The sequence below is a fragment of the Mustelus asterias genome, chromosome 28, assembly GCF_964213995.1.
Source record: "Mustelus asterias chromosome 28, sMusAst1.hap1.1, whole genome shotgun sequence".
Classification (NCBI taxonomy): domain Eukaryota; kingdom Metazoa; phylum Chordata; class Chondrichthyes; order Carcharhiniformes; family Triakidae; genus Mustelus; species Mustelus asterias.
Genome location: NC_135828.1, coordinates 11,060,333 through 11,074,035, shown reverse-complemented (window position 1 = coordinate 11,074,035; position 13,703 = coordinate 11,060,333). Strand labels below are relative to the sequence as shown.

General features: G+C 46.0%; 1 protein-coding gene across 29 annotated transcripts in view; it reads left to right on the top strand.

Moving 5' to 3' along the window:
* zmiz1a (zinc finger, MIZ-type containing 1a) overlaps window positions 1–13,703 on the top strand; it is a 393,531-nt gene that overhangs the window by 297,987 nt on the left and 81,841 nt on the right. Inside the window, exon 1 of one of the 29 annotated variants that reach the window (XM_078199417.1) lies at window positions 1,073–1,186. The exons of 24 other annotated variants lie outside the window; for them this stretch is intronic. The gene's annotated coding sequence lies outside the window, so the exon portion shown is untranslated. Of the gene's footprint in view, window positions 1–1,072; window positions 1,187–1,778; window positions 1,982–11,555; window positions 11,700–12,830; window positions 13,047–13,703 lie in introns of those variants that run through there. 4 more of the 29 variants (XM_078199410.1, XM_078199414.1, XM_078199415.1 and 1 more) reach the window with 4 other exon arrangements.

Below are 13,703 nucleotides of genomic sequence, written 5' to 3'. Positions count from 1 at the left end.
TAGTATCTCTCCCCTCTCACCTTAACCCTATGCCCTCTAGTTTTAGACTCCCCTACCTTTGGGAAAAGATGTTGACTATCTAGGCCCCACATTATTTTATAGACCTCTATAAGATCACTTATTCTTAAACGGTATTGTAAACAGCAAAGTATTGGATTTAATTTTTTCCGGGCAAATCTGCGACACTTAAATGCCAATCAAAATGTTGTGTGTGGTGGGCATGCAGACTGGAAGGAAGGATTTACACGTTGGAGTTTTTAAAAATTTAATTTGGTGATTTGTTTATTTAAAATAAAATGTATTTTCTCTCCCCCTTCCCCCAGTTAACATGCCAAGCTCAGTGACCTGCGAACAGTTAAATTTGGTTTTGTAGGATGTAGGCACGGAATAGCTACCGCCTTCTGGGTGCAGGTTACCTGATTCACCTCCGTCACAACTTCACCTCTTTTTAACTTGGTTTAGTGAGAATGGTCTCAACTGCAGGTCAATGAAGTTAAACCCCAATAGCTGAATTTTCAGTAATGGCTGCCTCTAAATAGTGTGTGTGTGTGTGTGTGGAGGTTGCTTCTGTGAAGGAAGTGGTGGTTACCACAGGATGTAATGTCAGGAAAGGCTGCCACAACTGAACTGTAGCTTGCAAATTCTCTCCTTTTTATATATTTTCTCACAGAGAAACAATTAGCAGTGACAATGTGTAAAAACAACACGCACACACACGCGCGCACACACACACACGCGCACACACACACACATATACAGAGAGGGGCTCTTATTTTTCTCATAATATTCAGTGTTGTAGAGGCTTTGTAGAGGACTGTACAGTTGACAAGGGCCTGCCAACTTAACCCCTCCTCCCACCCCCACAATCCAGGCAACAAAAAAAAAACTGCTTCCAACTCTGTACACCAGCATTGCCTAAATGCAGAGCCTTCTGTACCCTAATTAGCATGACTAGTTTGATGGATTTAGACAACAGCACTCTGAAGGGGGAAGCCCAGCGTTGAGCTTGTCCCCCCCTTGCATGCCCGGCCTCCGCCTGCTCTCTCTGCCGCCTCAGTAATTTACTGCAGGCACTTGTGGCCGTCGGCTGTCGAATTAATTGATCAGCTTTTGTGACTCTGGCTGCGGTCCAGGAGAGTGTCTGTCTGCTCTGCGAAGTGTACCACCCCTGCAAAGAGTTTGAAATGTAAGCTGCCTGGATTTTTTGTTCTCTCTCCTCTCCCCTTCTGGCAAAGTGCTGTGGCTGCTTGTGTGATGTGTGTGTGTGTGTGTGTGTGCATGCATGGGGAGAGAGAAATGGATCACTAGAGAACAAGATCATCAATAACAGCATTACACTGAGTGAGACTTAACAGATAAGTGGTTGCTTTTTTTGAGGGGGGGGGGTGGTTGATTTGGGTGGGGGAGAGGGGATTGCGGTTGGGAAGGTAGGGGAAGAGACCTCATTAGTACCTGACTGCTATCCTTTGCTATCCTTTGAGCCAGTCTAGAGAATCCTTTCTCTTAAGTGCAACAAGATTTATGCCAGCCTGTGTGGTGTGCTGATGTGCTGCAATAAATGTCTGTGAAGTTTATTTGACTGTGGCTGAAAAGGTCTTGATAGACTTCATTCTCCATCCATTGTCTCAGGAGTGTTTATAGCCCCAAGTACAAATAGCCTGTTGGCAACTACAGCCTGGCTCCATTAGTGGGCTCCATGTGTGATTGGTTTTGCCTGGAAACCAGAAGACTGAGAATGAATAATTGATGTGTATTGTGCAGTAGCTGGACATGCAAAAAGCAGGATGCCCTGAGAGGGCTGGAAAATAGCTGCTGGCTGCCTGTTACTGTGATGAAGGCAGCCCCTGGCTGCCTTTGTTCTGCAGCACTTGATTCCGGGCTAGGAGTGGGCACCGACATATGTGGCCTTGTAGAGCATTGGAGGAATAGGAGCCGGGGGAAGGGACGAGGCAGGCAGCAGTGTGGCCCACCTTCTGGTTTGGTAAGTTGGTTTTGCCTTGGCTGCGAGGGGAGGAGGGGCGAGCGAGTTCTCAAGTCCTTGCTTAATAAAAAAGGATTGTGGGTAAGGGTTTGCTCGCTGTGTTGTCAAATGAAACATGCAGGAGAGAGGATCAGAATTTGACTCTAACTGGGAAGTGAAGTGGGACACATTTGCATACAGTGGCTGTTCATTGTGCAGCCTGAAGGCAAAGATTTGGGGGAGGGGAAGGAGGATGAAAGGGGCCCTGCCAATTTATAAGGCACTTCTATACGTGCTGAAGGGTTCCACAGAAGTGCTGCTCAACCAGGCACTCCCCACCCTCTCCCGTTTATTTTACCTGGGTGCCATTGTTAACAGCAAATCCCATTGTCAACAAAATACCACTGTCAACAGCAAATCCCAAGCTGGTTTCAGTCCCTACCAGATAACAAAAAAAGGCAGCTCGCAAGGTCCAGGAAGGTGTCTCCACTGCCGGTGAGACATCCATTCAGGAGCCGCCATTGGGGTAAGAAGCACTTTTCGAGTGTAAGCATCCCTTGTCGACACGTGGTTATTGGACGCGTTGGAAGCTGGAATCCTGAGTGTTGCCCCACATGGCAAATTCAAGTTACTCTCACTCACTGAGAGCCCCGAGGGTGGGTTGACAGGTTGTGACTAATGAATGGTGTGAGGAACATGGTAAATGTCAGAAATGGCATGGCAGGTCTCTCAGCACCTGAAAAGGATCAAGTGACATTTTGTAGAGGTTTTTTGTCCAAGGTTACTGGAGAGGCCTTGCCAAACTTGAGGGCCTTTTGATCCACAGGGTAGTTTGGCTGGTTTGGTTTCAGGCCTGCGCAAATCCATGCAGGGCAAATGGGATCAAAGGTTTATAGGGAGAAAGCAGGATTAGGTTACTGAGTTGGACGATCAGCCATGATTGTGATGAATGGCGAAGCAGGCTCGAAGGGCCGAATAGCCTCCTCCTGCTCCTATCTTCTATGTTTCTATGAATGTGCCCTGATGCATGGGAGCTCCGCTGGGCCAATAGCATTTCTGCTCAACCTCGGAAGAGATGCAGATCATGTGCAATGTCCCGAGTTCGAGCTTAAACCTTTGGGCCCAATGTATGTTGAGACTTGCTAACCAAGTTCCTTGTCATTGAGATTTTGAATTGAGTTGAGATGCCGGAGTGTTGGTGTTTAGAACAAACATGGTGTTTCTCATTGGTACTCTTCGTTTCTGCTTTGTATTAGCTATTTAGCATTTTTAATTGTGGTAAGTGCTTCCCTTTGAGCTTTGCATCTTCATATTGAACATTGGCTTCCATCACCTCATAATAAACTTCCTTGAATCTTAAGACAGATTGTCCTTTGCTCAATTTTATTGAAATTGAAATAAGTTCTCACAAAGTGCACAGTGCTGATGCAGATTCCATTTAGCTTCTATTCCTAGGTGTCCTCAGATGGTAGTGGCTGACTTTTGAGATTGTTCAACTGAAGGACTCGCTAAGCTGTGTTGTAGTATTTGAAGAATCAAGTGTATTGTGCGGACAAGGGCCACATGCAAGCGAGTCTGGGAACCCCGGCTTGCACAGTTAGTTGTTACGAGCTAGAAAGCAGAGCCAGTTGTAACCTTCAAGAGGAAATTGGATAAACAGTTTCTTTAAGGCAAAAAGGAAAAAATTTCCAAGGCCTACGTGAAAGGATCAGGTTTATTTCAGTGGGGTTATTTCAAATAGCTCTTTCAAAGAGCTAGTACTGGCATAATGGGCCTGATTCCCATCTTCTGTGCTGTACAGCTCTATGAGTAACAGACTCCTTTAGCTGGAGGGCATTAGTTAAGCAGTTGGCAGCTTCTATGGGTTTTTTATTGGTATCAGCCCACAAGTGACCAGATTTATTGAGTTCATCTTGACATGTTGACGTGGTGGGAATTGAAGTGGTGACCTTTTGGGTTGTTTGCCCAGCACCATAACTACGAAGGCTACCTTAGCTATATTTCCTAGAACTGGTAAGTGTCCTGGCACTTTGGTGGCAGCACTCCAATTTGGAGCTGCCATTTGTCGGGCATGCCACTATTGTCACACTACCATGTGACTCCTCTGAGCACAGGCCAAAATGTCACTGCCAATCCGTGGAACAAATCATTGGGTGTTCACTGTATCCCATGCCTGAGCTACAATACAGTCTCTCTACCAAAAGTGTGCTCCAATTGACTTCAGAAACTCTTGATTGGAAAGAAAGTCTGGCATTTATATTGTACCTCAGGATGTCCCAAAGCATTTTACAGCCAATTAAGTACTTTTGAAGTGTAGTCACTGTTTTAAGTTAGGAAACATAGAAATTAGAAGCAGGAGGAGGCCATTCGGCCCTTCAAGCCTGCTCCGCTATTAATTTTGATCGTGGCTGATCATTAAAATCAATATCCTGATCTCGCCTTCCCCCTCCCCTATATCCCTTGATCCCTTTAGCCCCAAGAGCTATATCTAATTTCTTCTTGAAGAAACTTATCTGGGCGGCACAGTGGTTAGCACTGCTTCCTCACAGCGCCAGGGACCCAGGTTCGATTCCAGCCTTGGGTCACTGTCTGTGCGGGATCTGCACGTTCTCCCCGTGTCTGTGTGGGTTTCCTCCGGGTGGTCCGGTTTCCTCCCACAGTCCAAAGATGTGTGTGTTAGGTTGATTGGCCATGCTAAGTTGACTCCAGTGTCAGAGGGATTAGCTAGGGTAAATATATGGGGTTACAGGAATAGGGCCTGGGTTGGATTGTGGTCAGTGCAGACTCGATGGGCCGAATGGCATCCTTCTGCATTGTAGGGATTCTATGATTCTATGAAATCAGACAACGATTTGGCCTCAACTACTTTCTGTGATGGTGAATCCCACACATTTGCCACCCTCTGGGTGAAGAAATTTCTCCTCACCTCAGTTCTAAAAGGTATCCTCAAACTATGACCCCTAGTTCTGGACTCCCCCACCATCAGGAACATTCTTTCTGAATCTACCCTGTCTAACCCTGTTAGAGTTATAAGTTTCTATGAGATCCCCTCTCACTCTTCTAAATTCCAATGAATACAATCCTAAGCAACTTAGTCTCTCCTCATATGACAGACCCTGCTATCCCAGGACTCAGCCTGGTATACCTTTGCTGCACACCAATGATAGCAAGGACATCCTTTTTCAGATAAGGACACTAAAATATGGCAACCAATTTGCACTCAGCAGGCTCCCACAAGCAGCAATGAGATCATGGCCAGATGATCTGTTTCTTAATAACTGAGGGATGAGCAGTGGACAGGATACCGATGAGAATGCTCCATTTGAAATAATGCCAGGGACAGAGAAGGCAGACAGGGCTTCAGTTTGACATCTCTTCTAAATGATGTCACTTCGGACATTGCTGCGCCGGTGTGTCAGCTTAGATCTCCTGCGCTCAAGTGTCTGGAGTGGGGACTTGAACCCAAAACCTTCTGACCCAGAGGTGGGAGTGCTACCCACTGAGCCAAAAGGGAATGCAGGATTGGGTCTAAGAGCTGGCCAACAGAAAGTGTTATGCCTCACTTGGTGGAGGCATCACTGATGCCCATGAAACCTTGTCTGGTAGCAGAGAGCTTTCAGAAGAAATGGGGAGAAAATTGGATCTATCTTTGCATTGGGTGTCCTTTGTGCCGAGCACCTCTGTGGACCACGGAGACTGTATTGCTGATATTGTTTCCTTGGCAACGCTGACAATTGGTTGCTTGCGATTACTTTTATGAAACCAGCTCCGTTAACCTGAATACACTGGAGGCAACTCGGTTTGCTTTGCATCTGTGATGGATGTTCTGAGCAGGGGGGGCAGTTACACCTTAGGATGCGGGCCGCAAGCATCTCTTTGGCTTTACTCCTGTAAAATAAAAGTGCCTCAGGTCTTTGTGAGATTCCGGAAAATTCCAGGTTCAGATTGGTGACGCATTGCGCCTTGGCATTATTGTGTCACCCATCACCCTTGTACTCATTGACCCATGTCGTCTCCCAGTCCAGCAAGGCCTCATTTTTAAAATCCTCATCCTTGTTGTCAAGCCCTCCTTTGCTCCACTCTTTCCTTTATCTGCAACCTTCCCCAGCCTTCAGAGATCTCCTCCCACTCCTCCAATTCCGACCTCGTATGCATCCACTATTTTAGACACTCTGCCATTGGCAGCTCTGCTTTCAGCTGCCAAGGCTCTAAGAGCTTGGATTTCCTCCCTAAACCTTTCAACTCTCTACCTTTCCAATATCAATGACTTCCCTTCTTAGAGCCTAGCTGTTAGCCCTTTTGATCACCTGTCCTAATGGTATCACTTTCTGTGGCTTGATGTCACATCTTGTTTGATAGTGCCCTAGGGCTATGCTGCACTATGTTAAAGGCACTATATAAATGCAAGTTGTTGTGCCTTCTTGTACTTTGCAGTGAGTGGAAAGGGGACAAAGCAAGAAATCAGTACACTGGCATAGTTTTGTTGGGAGGAGTGTTTAATAGCAATCTCATGAGTGGCGTCAGAACCACAAGTAAGGCTTTCACAGAGTGATTTGAGTGGAATCACACCAATTTTCGGCTTGATTTAGCTTTAAAGCCAATTTGGCCTCACTTTAATGTCTCATCCAAAGGATAGTGCTTTCAACATGTAGCCCCCCCCCCCCCCCTTTGGTACTGCACTGGAGAGCTAGCCTTGTGCTCAAGCCCTAGAGTGAGACCTGCTGAATCAGAGACGAGAGTGCTAACAGCTGAGCCATGGCTGATTTTACTCCATTTTCCCCCTCTTTTCTTCACTGTTTTTTGAACCTTGCACATGCATTAGTTAATTGCCATCTCTCAAATTGTAAAGTAGTTAATTTATTAACCAACACAATGAAAGGAGTCCAGGGGTCCTGTTGCCAAGATGGTGGCATTTAGGAACTGGAGGCACTTTGTCTTAACACATGGTGAAGGGGAAGGTGGTGTTGTTGCAGTGTGGGGCTACCTGGTCCAGAGTCCAACGAGTTGGAGGTAGGGTGGGGGGTGAGGGGGGAGCTGAGCTGGAAGATCAGTGGAGATGGACATTAAGGTCGGGGCTGGATTTTGGAAATTGTTTCCTTTGTTGGGAATGGCATTGCAGACTTTCCTGAGGGTTTGTGGATCTAGCATTAGAGTGAAGGGAAATCGGGCTGCTGGACCTGATAGAGGGAAGGTTAAAATCATCTACGCTCAGTCTGTTTGCTATCTGAAAACAATCCATGAGTACAATGGTTTCCATGTTAATCCGTTCTCGATTATCTCTCTCCTTTTATCTCTGCTGAATTCTGTCTCTCTGAAAAGTGGGTCAGGCCTGTGGAGCACATGAAATATTTTGAAGACTTGTGGACTAAAGCAAATCTCTTGAAAATAAACAGAGACCTTTGTCATAAGCCAAATTCACGTCAAAACCAACAAAATAGGACTTTTGTTTTGGCAATGGGAGAGGGGAAGGGGAGTCATTCTGCAACATGGCTTACAGTCTGTGTAATACAGTAACAAGAAAACTATCCGAAAACCATTGCTGTTAATTGGAAATTTCTACACTGAATTGACAGTCTGGAAGGTGGGGGTGATTGAAGGCAGTTAGCGGGGCCCAGTCGTTTGGAGCCCACTTGGATTTAAAGTCAGCTTTGTTTTTATTCATTTGTGGGACATGGGCGTCGCTGGCTGGCCAGCATTTATTGCCCATCCCTAGTTGCCTGAAGGCAGTTGAGAGTCAAACATATCGCGATGGTTCTGGAGTCACATGTAGGCCAGACCAGGTAAGGACGGCAGATTTCCTTCACTAAAGGACATTAGTGAACCAGATGAGGTTTTTCTGCCAATTGACAATGGTTTCATGGTCGTCAGTAGATTCTTTATTCTACCGATTCTACTTAATTCTTAATATTTTTTACTGAATTCAAATTCCACCATCTGCCGTGGCGGGATTCGAACCCGGGTCCCCAGAACATTAGCTGAGTTTCTGGATTAATAGTCTAGCGATAATACCACTAGGCCATCACATCAAGATGCGAGTACACTGTTTCATCTGACCCAAAAGCTGTAGTGAGGGAGTGCTGCATTGTCAAGACATACTGTCCTTCAGATGGACATGAAGCTAAGGCCTGGTATGTCAGATTGAGTGGAAATTGGAGATCCCACTGATCTCGTAGTTATGAGACACAGGACTCTTGATAACACTCCTCCCTCAGCCAGCACCACCAGAACAGACTAACTGCTCCTTAATTGCACACTGTTGTGATTAGGGCCCTGCTGTGTGTAAAATGGCTGATGAAAAAATGGCAGCATAAAATGATTCATAAAATAGTGGGTGGCATTTTGGCACAGTGGTTAGCACTGGTGCCTCACAGCAGTTTGACCTGGGTTCAATTCCTGGCTTGGGTTACTGTCTGTGTGGTGTTTGGACGTTCTCCCCGTGTCTACATGGGTTTCCTCCAGGTGTTCTGCTTTCCTCCCACAGTCCAAAGATGTGCAGGTTAGGTACATTGGCCATGATAAATTGACCCTCAGCGTCAGGGAGTCTAGCAGGGTAAATACATGGGGTTATGGGGATAGGCTCTGGGTGGGATTGTTTTCAGTGCAGGCTGAATGGGCCAAATGGCTTCCTTCTGCACTGTGGGGATTTTATGGTTATGTGAAGTGCTGGAAAACTTTGTGCAGTTGAGTACAGGACAAATCTTTGTGCGTATTTGCGAAGACTGCATTTGTTTAACCAGGTTTGTTCTGCAGTTTGCCCTATAGAATGAACTTTAACCTTTTGATCTTGGGCCATTGAGTTCATAAAAGATGGCTGCCCTGGGGCTGCAGTTTGCGAATTCCAGCAGGGCGAGGGAGGCGGAACAGTAGCTCTGCTCACTCCAATCCCCATCTCCTCAGCTCGTCCAATCAAGGATCAGATGACCAATTAGTGGCTGTCCAGTTGGAAAGTGGCCAATAGCCAGTACGAATTGGGGTTCTGCACCCAATCAGGAGTCGAGGCCGGGGCTTCGTGCAACAAAGGTTTGACGCTGTTAACTGGAAGGCTGCTAATATAAGGGCCCCCTGCTTTCTCAATCTTTATTTCTTACAACAGGCTCCAAAAAGCTAAAACAAAATGAGTTTCAAAAACATGCCAAACTGCCACCTTCACCAGCAGAATCTGTTGCTACATTTCGGCCTTGCCCCGTAGACAGGCCTTTTCTTTTGCCCTGTGCCACCTTGCTTGATGCCCAAAAAAAATAGAGTGGGCAGTGAAAAATTGTGAAGGATTGGGTCAATGATGAATTTAGGAGAATAAGAGGGGATTGTGTAGAAACATATAAAATCCTGATGGGATGTGGGAAGAATGTAACTGATGTTGGGGAAGTCGAGAACTAGGGGTCACAGTCTAAGAATAAGGGGTAAGCCATTCAGGACTGAGATGAGGAAGGAATTCTTGACTCAGGGAGTTGTGAACCTGTGGAATTCTCGACCACAGAAAGCTGTTGGGGCCAGTTAGTTAGGTATTTTCAAGAGGGAGCTGGATGTGGCCCTTGTGGTTAAAGAGATCAAAGGGGTATGGAGAGAAAGTGGGAGTGGGATACTGAGAGTGCATGACCAGCCATGATCATATTGAATGGTGGTGCAGGCTCGGCTCGAAGGGCTGAATGGCCTACTCCTGCACCTATTTTCTGTGTTTCAATGAACCCAGTCACTTGTTGATTAGTCATTTCAGAATGGTTGACGAGCAGCTGCCTGTTTGCCTTCTGTAATTTCCGACTTGACATGATTATTTTGTATTGCCAATCTAACACCGTCATGCCCTATTTTGTCCTCACACAGAGGGTGGGGGGGGGTGAAATTTGCTGTTGTAAAATTCAGCCCCATGGCCTTGAGTCTGGGAATAACCTGATTGCCAAAGTTTGCCTCAAAGCATCAGGGTCAAAACTTGATACCCCCCCAACTGGCGAACTTGCTCTCTGCTTGTACAGATGAAGCTGAATGATATGCATTATCGAGCTGTGGCAGTACAACAGGCTCTGGGCTTCTAATCAGACTCCATTCGTAATGTGCTTGCTGGGTACCCTTTTCATAAGAGGTTTTCTTCTGGGGTCAGGGCTGGCTGAAGCATATTATTCAGAAATAATAAAGGAAGTCTGCATCTAATTGTTAAGTTTTGATAGCACTGATACTATGCCACTCTTTATACAAGGCATTAGTGAGGCCGCACCTGGAGTATTGTACACAGTTTTGGTCCCCGTATTTGAGTAAGGATGTTGTGGCATTGTAAGCAGTTCAGAGGAGGTTCACTAGATTGATTCCAGAGATGAGGGGTTTGTCGTATGAAGAGAGATTGAACAGTTTAGGCCGATACTCTATGGAATTTAGAAAAATGAGGGGAGATCGAATTGAGGTATACAAGATGATAAAAGGTATGGATAAAGTAGACGTGGAGCGGATGCTTCCTCTTGTGGGGCATTCTAGGACGAGAGGTTATAGACTTAGGATAAGGGGCAGCAAATTTAAAACAGAGTTGAGGAGAAACTACTTCTCCCAAAGGGTTGTGAATCTGTGGAATTCGCTACCCCAAAGTGCGGTGGGTGCTGGGACAGTGAGTAAATTTAGAGAGGAGTTGGACAGATTTTTAATTGGTAATGGGCTGAAGGGTTATGGGGAGAAGGCAGGAAAATGGGGAATGAGGAGCATATCAGCCATGATCGAATGGCGGAGCGGAGTCGCTGGGCCGCATGGCCTAATACTGCTCCTATATCTTATGAACTTAAGAAGCACTGGGTTAGCTCTATATCAGACGAGAAGTACAATATTATTTTTGTAACTCTTAAATCTCATCATACTGGACAGCAGCCTGTGCAATTCTAACCTACGTTGGAGTGAAGTCCATTTATCTGTGATACAAGTGCCCTAATTCCTCAGCCAGTCACAGTGTAAAGAGCAGAGAATATGGGAAACACAGAGCAGTGGCTTGTCCTGATTAGTGTAGGGCACATTACAAGGATGTGATGTGATGGGAGCTTCTTCCCTGTACGAGCCACACAAACCGATGAAGAGGGTAGCTGGTATTGGGCACAAAGAAGGAAGATGCTTCTTGTTCCAATTCTTCACCCTCTCAGCTTTTCCTTTGAGAGCGGCAAGCCCTGTGTTGGTGAAAGAAGTATTTTTTTTTAAATTAGCGTTGTTTAAAAATAGAATCCTTGCCACTAAGTTGGTTTCTGGTTATCTGTTCCTTCAGTAAGTAACATTTCCTCCCTTACAACAGTGACTACACTTCAAAAGTACTTCATTAGTTGTGAGCCACTTTCAATTATCCTACGATTGTGAAAGATGTTATAAAACTGGAAGCTCTTTCACAGCAAAATACAAATTATCAAGTAAATCAGATATCCTGACAGTGGTCGAGGAGTTTCTTTAGCTTTTAAAAGGCTGGAAAGTGTCAAAAAGAGGTCTGCAATGTGCCTTTAACATTCTACATTTGTTTTGAAGAAGTGGATTTTGATATCCACTTCATTAAAGAATGCAATACACCCTGCCCTTGGAAAGAGGAAGTCTTGCTTTATGCTTCTGCTAAATATTAGTACAGTGCACTGACCCCAGTGGTGATTTAGCCACAAAAAAACTCAGTCAACGAATGAGCAGACTTATCGCTCAACTTGGAGCTGCGTTGAAAATCATCAAGTATTGTGCAACTCAGTGGAGAAAGCCTCAGTTAGACCTTCTGACCAGCCAGCGGTTTCTAACTCTTGTGAGTCATCTGTTGCTTGTTTATGGCCAGGGAAAGGTCTTCCTTTTAATGAAGTGGTTGTAATATCCACGGCACATTGGAAGAGATAGGATCAATAACTGCAAATGGTTCCTCGAATCTGCTGGCAGTTGTTGGCAGTAGCTTGTGGGGCTAATGTATGGACACTGTAACCACCATTATGTTGGACAGTCTTGTTGGGTTTCAGTTTAGCAATGGCACATCTTTGTAATTGAAGTTAGTCCTTGTCTCTTTTTGAATGAAACCATGTCCTGAGGGTTATTTTTCATGCATTTGTTCATGGGATCATAGAATCATCATAGAATCCCTACAGTGCAGAAGGAGGCCATCCGGGCAATTGGGTCTGCACCGACCACAACCCTACCCAGCCCTTATCCCCGTAGCCCCACGTATTTACCCTGCTAGTCTCCCTGACATTAAGGGGCAATTTACTATGGTCAATCCACCTCACCCTCACATCTTTGGACTGTGGGAGGAAACCGGAGCACCCGGAGCAAACCCACGCAGACACAGGGAGGATGTGAAAACTCCACACAGGCAGTGACCCAAGTCGGGAATTGAACCCGGGTCCCTGGCCCTGTGAGGCGGCAGTGCTAACCACTGTGCCACCGTGCCGCCCCTCTGGGATGTGTGAATTGCCAGCAACGTCAGCACTTATTGTCCACCCCTCTCATTGCTTTGAGAAAGTGGTGGTGAGACGCAATACCAGATGGTCATCCTCAAGGGGTGAATCAGTCCTAGGTAATGGCTTTGATACCTGGAATCTCGTTCAGAGGGAAGCGTTTTGCTGAACGTGGGTGGTGGCTTGGCTGCCAGTGGGAGGAACTACTCTTGCCTGATGCAATGGGGGTGTGATTGTGTGTGCATTAGTCATTCATCTCACAGCAAGCCCATTGATGCATTTAAGGGATAGTTAAGTAAGTACATGCCAGAGAAAGGAATCAAAGGATGTGTTGATACTGTGAGATGACGTATGGTGTAAGGAAGCTCCTGTGCAGCAGAAATCACTGGCAAAAGCCAGTTCTGTGCTGGTAATTTTAAGTAATTCTCTGCCTTGTCATGCTCGGTGGCAATGCACATAGATATTTCGGCCAAATCTTCATTGCACGTGGTCCCTCCTCACACTTGGAATGATTCACTGGGCCTGTCCCCATTTCACAGCTATCAAATTGCCTTGATCTTTGGTGCGCAGTGCAGACCAAGCATAGTGAGAAACCAGCTAACAAAATGGCACCGTCACTTTGAAAAATGACTCCTTGCAACATCACTCATCCAGTGCCAGTCTCCTTCTATGAGTAAAGAATTTCTCACCAATAAGGACAACTCTGGGTATGGACTTTTTCTTGAATTGGCTTTTTGTTACCCCTGAACTGTTGGTATGAACTTTGGTCACAATTGGATGCAAGAAGCCTAACTAACCCCTGAATTTAATCCACCGAGTAATGGCTTTGTATGTGACAAATGGATTTTAATAATTGTAGCTTTTCCTCTTGTCGGGAGCAGTTGTTCCAGGTGATGCTCTGTGACCTCCCCCATCCCCTGGGTTGGGAGGTGAGTGATAGAAATAGTGAGGGAGTTGCTGGATATCCTGAAACCTTTACCTCCTTGGGGTAATTATTATTGACCAAATGTAGGTGTTCTTTCATCATGACACTAGGATGTGGGGCTCTCATAGTTACTGCCCGATTTTGAGGGGACATTTTGAGGTTGCGGCCACCTTTCACAGACCTTCTGTGGGTGAAGTGTTGTTTGTATGGGTTTAATGATTCTGAGAACTGTGCTGAGGTGAACCAATGGAGAGCGGGAGGTGGGGTGGGGGGGGGGGGGTGGGGGGGGGGGTGGGGCTACCTCCCCTCATTTGGCAGCTAATTAAAAGGAATGTGGTACAGAAGGAACTTTTCCCAGATTCCTTTTTGGACGAGGGTCGCAGCGGCAGGGTGGCACAGTGGTTAGCACTGCTGCCTCACAGCGACAGGGTCCCGGGTT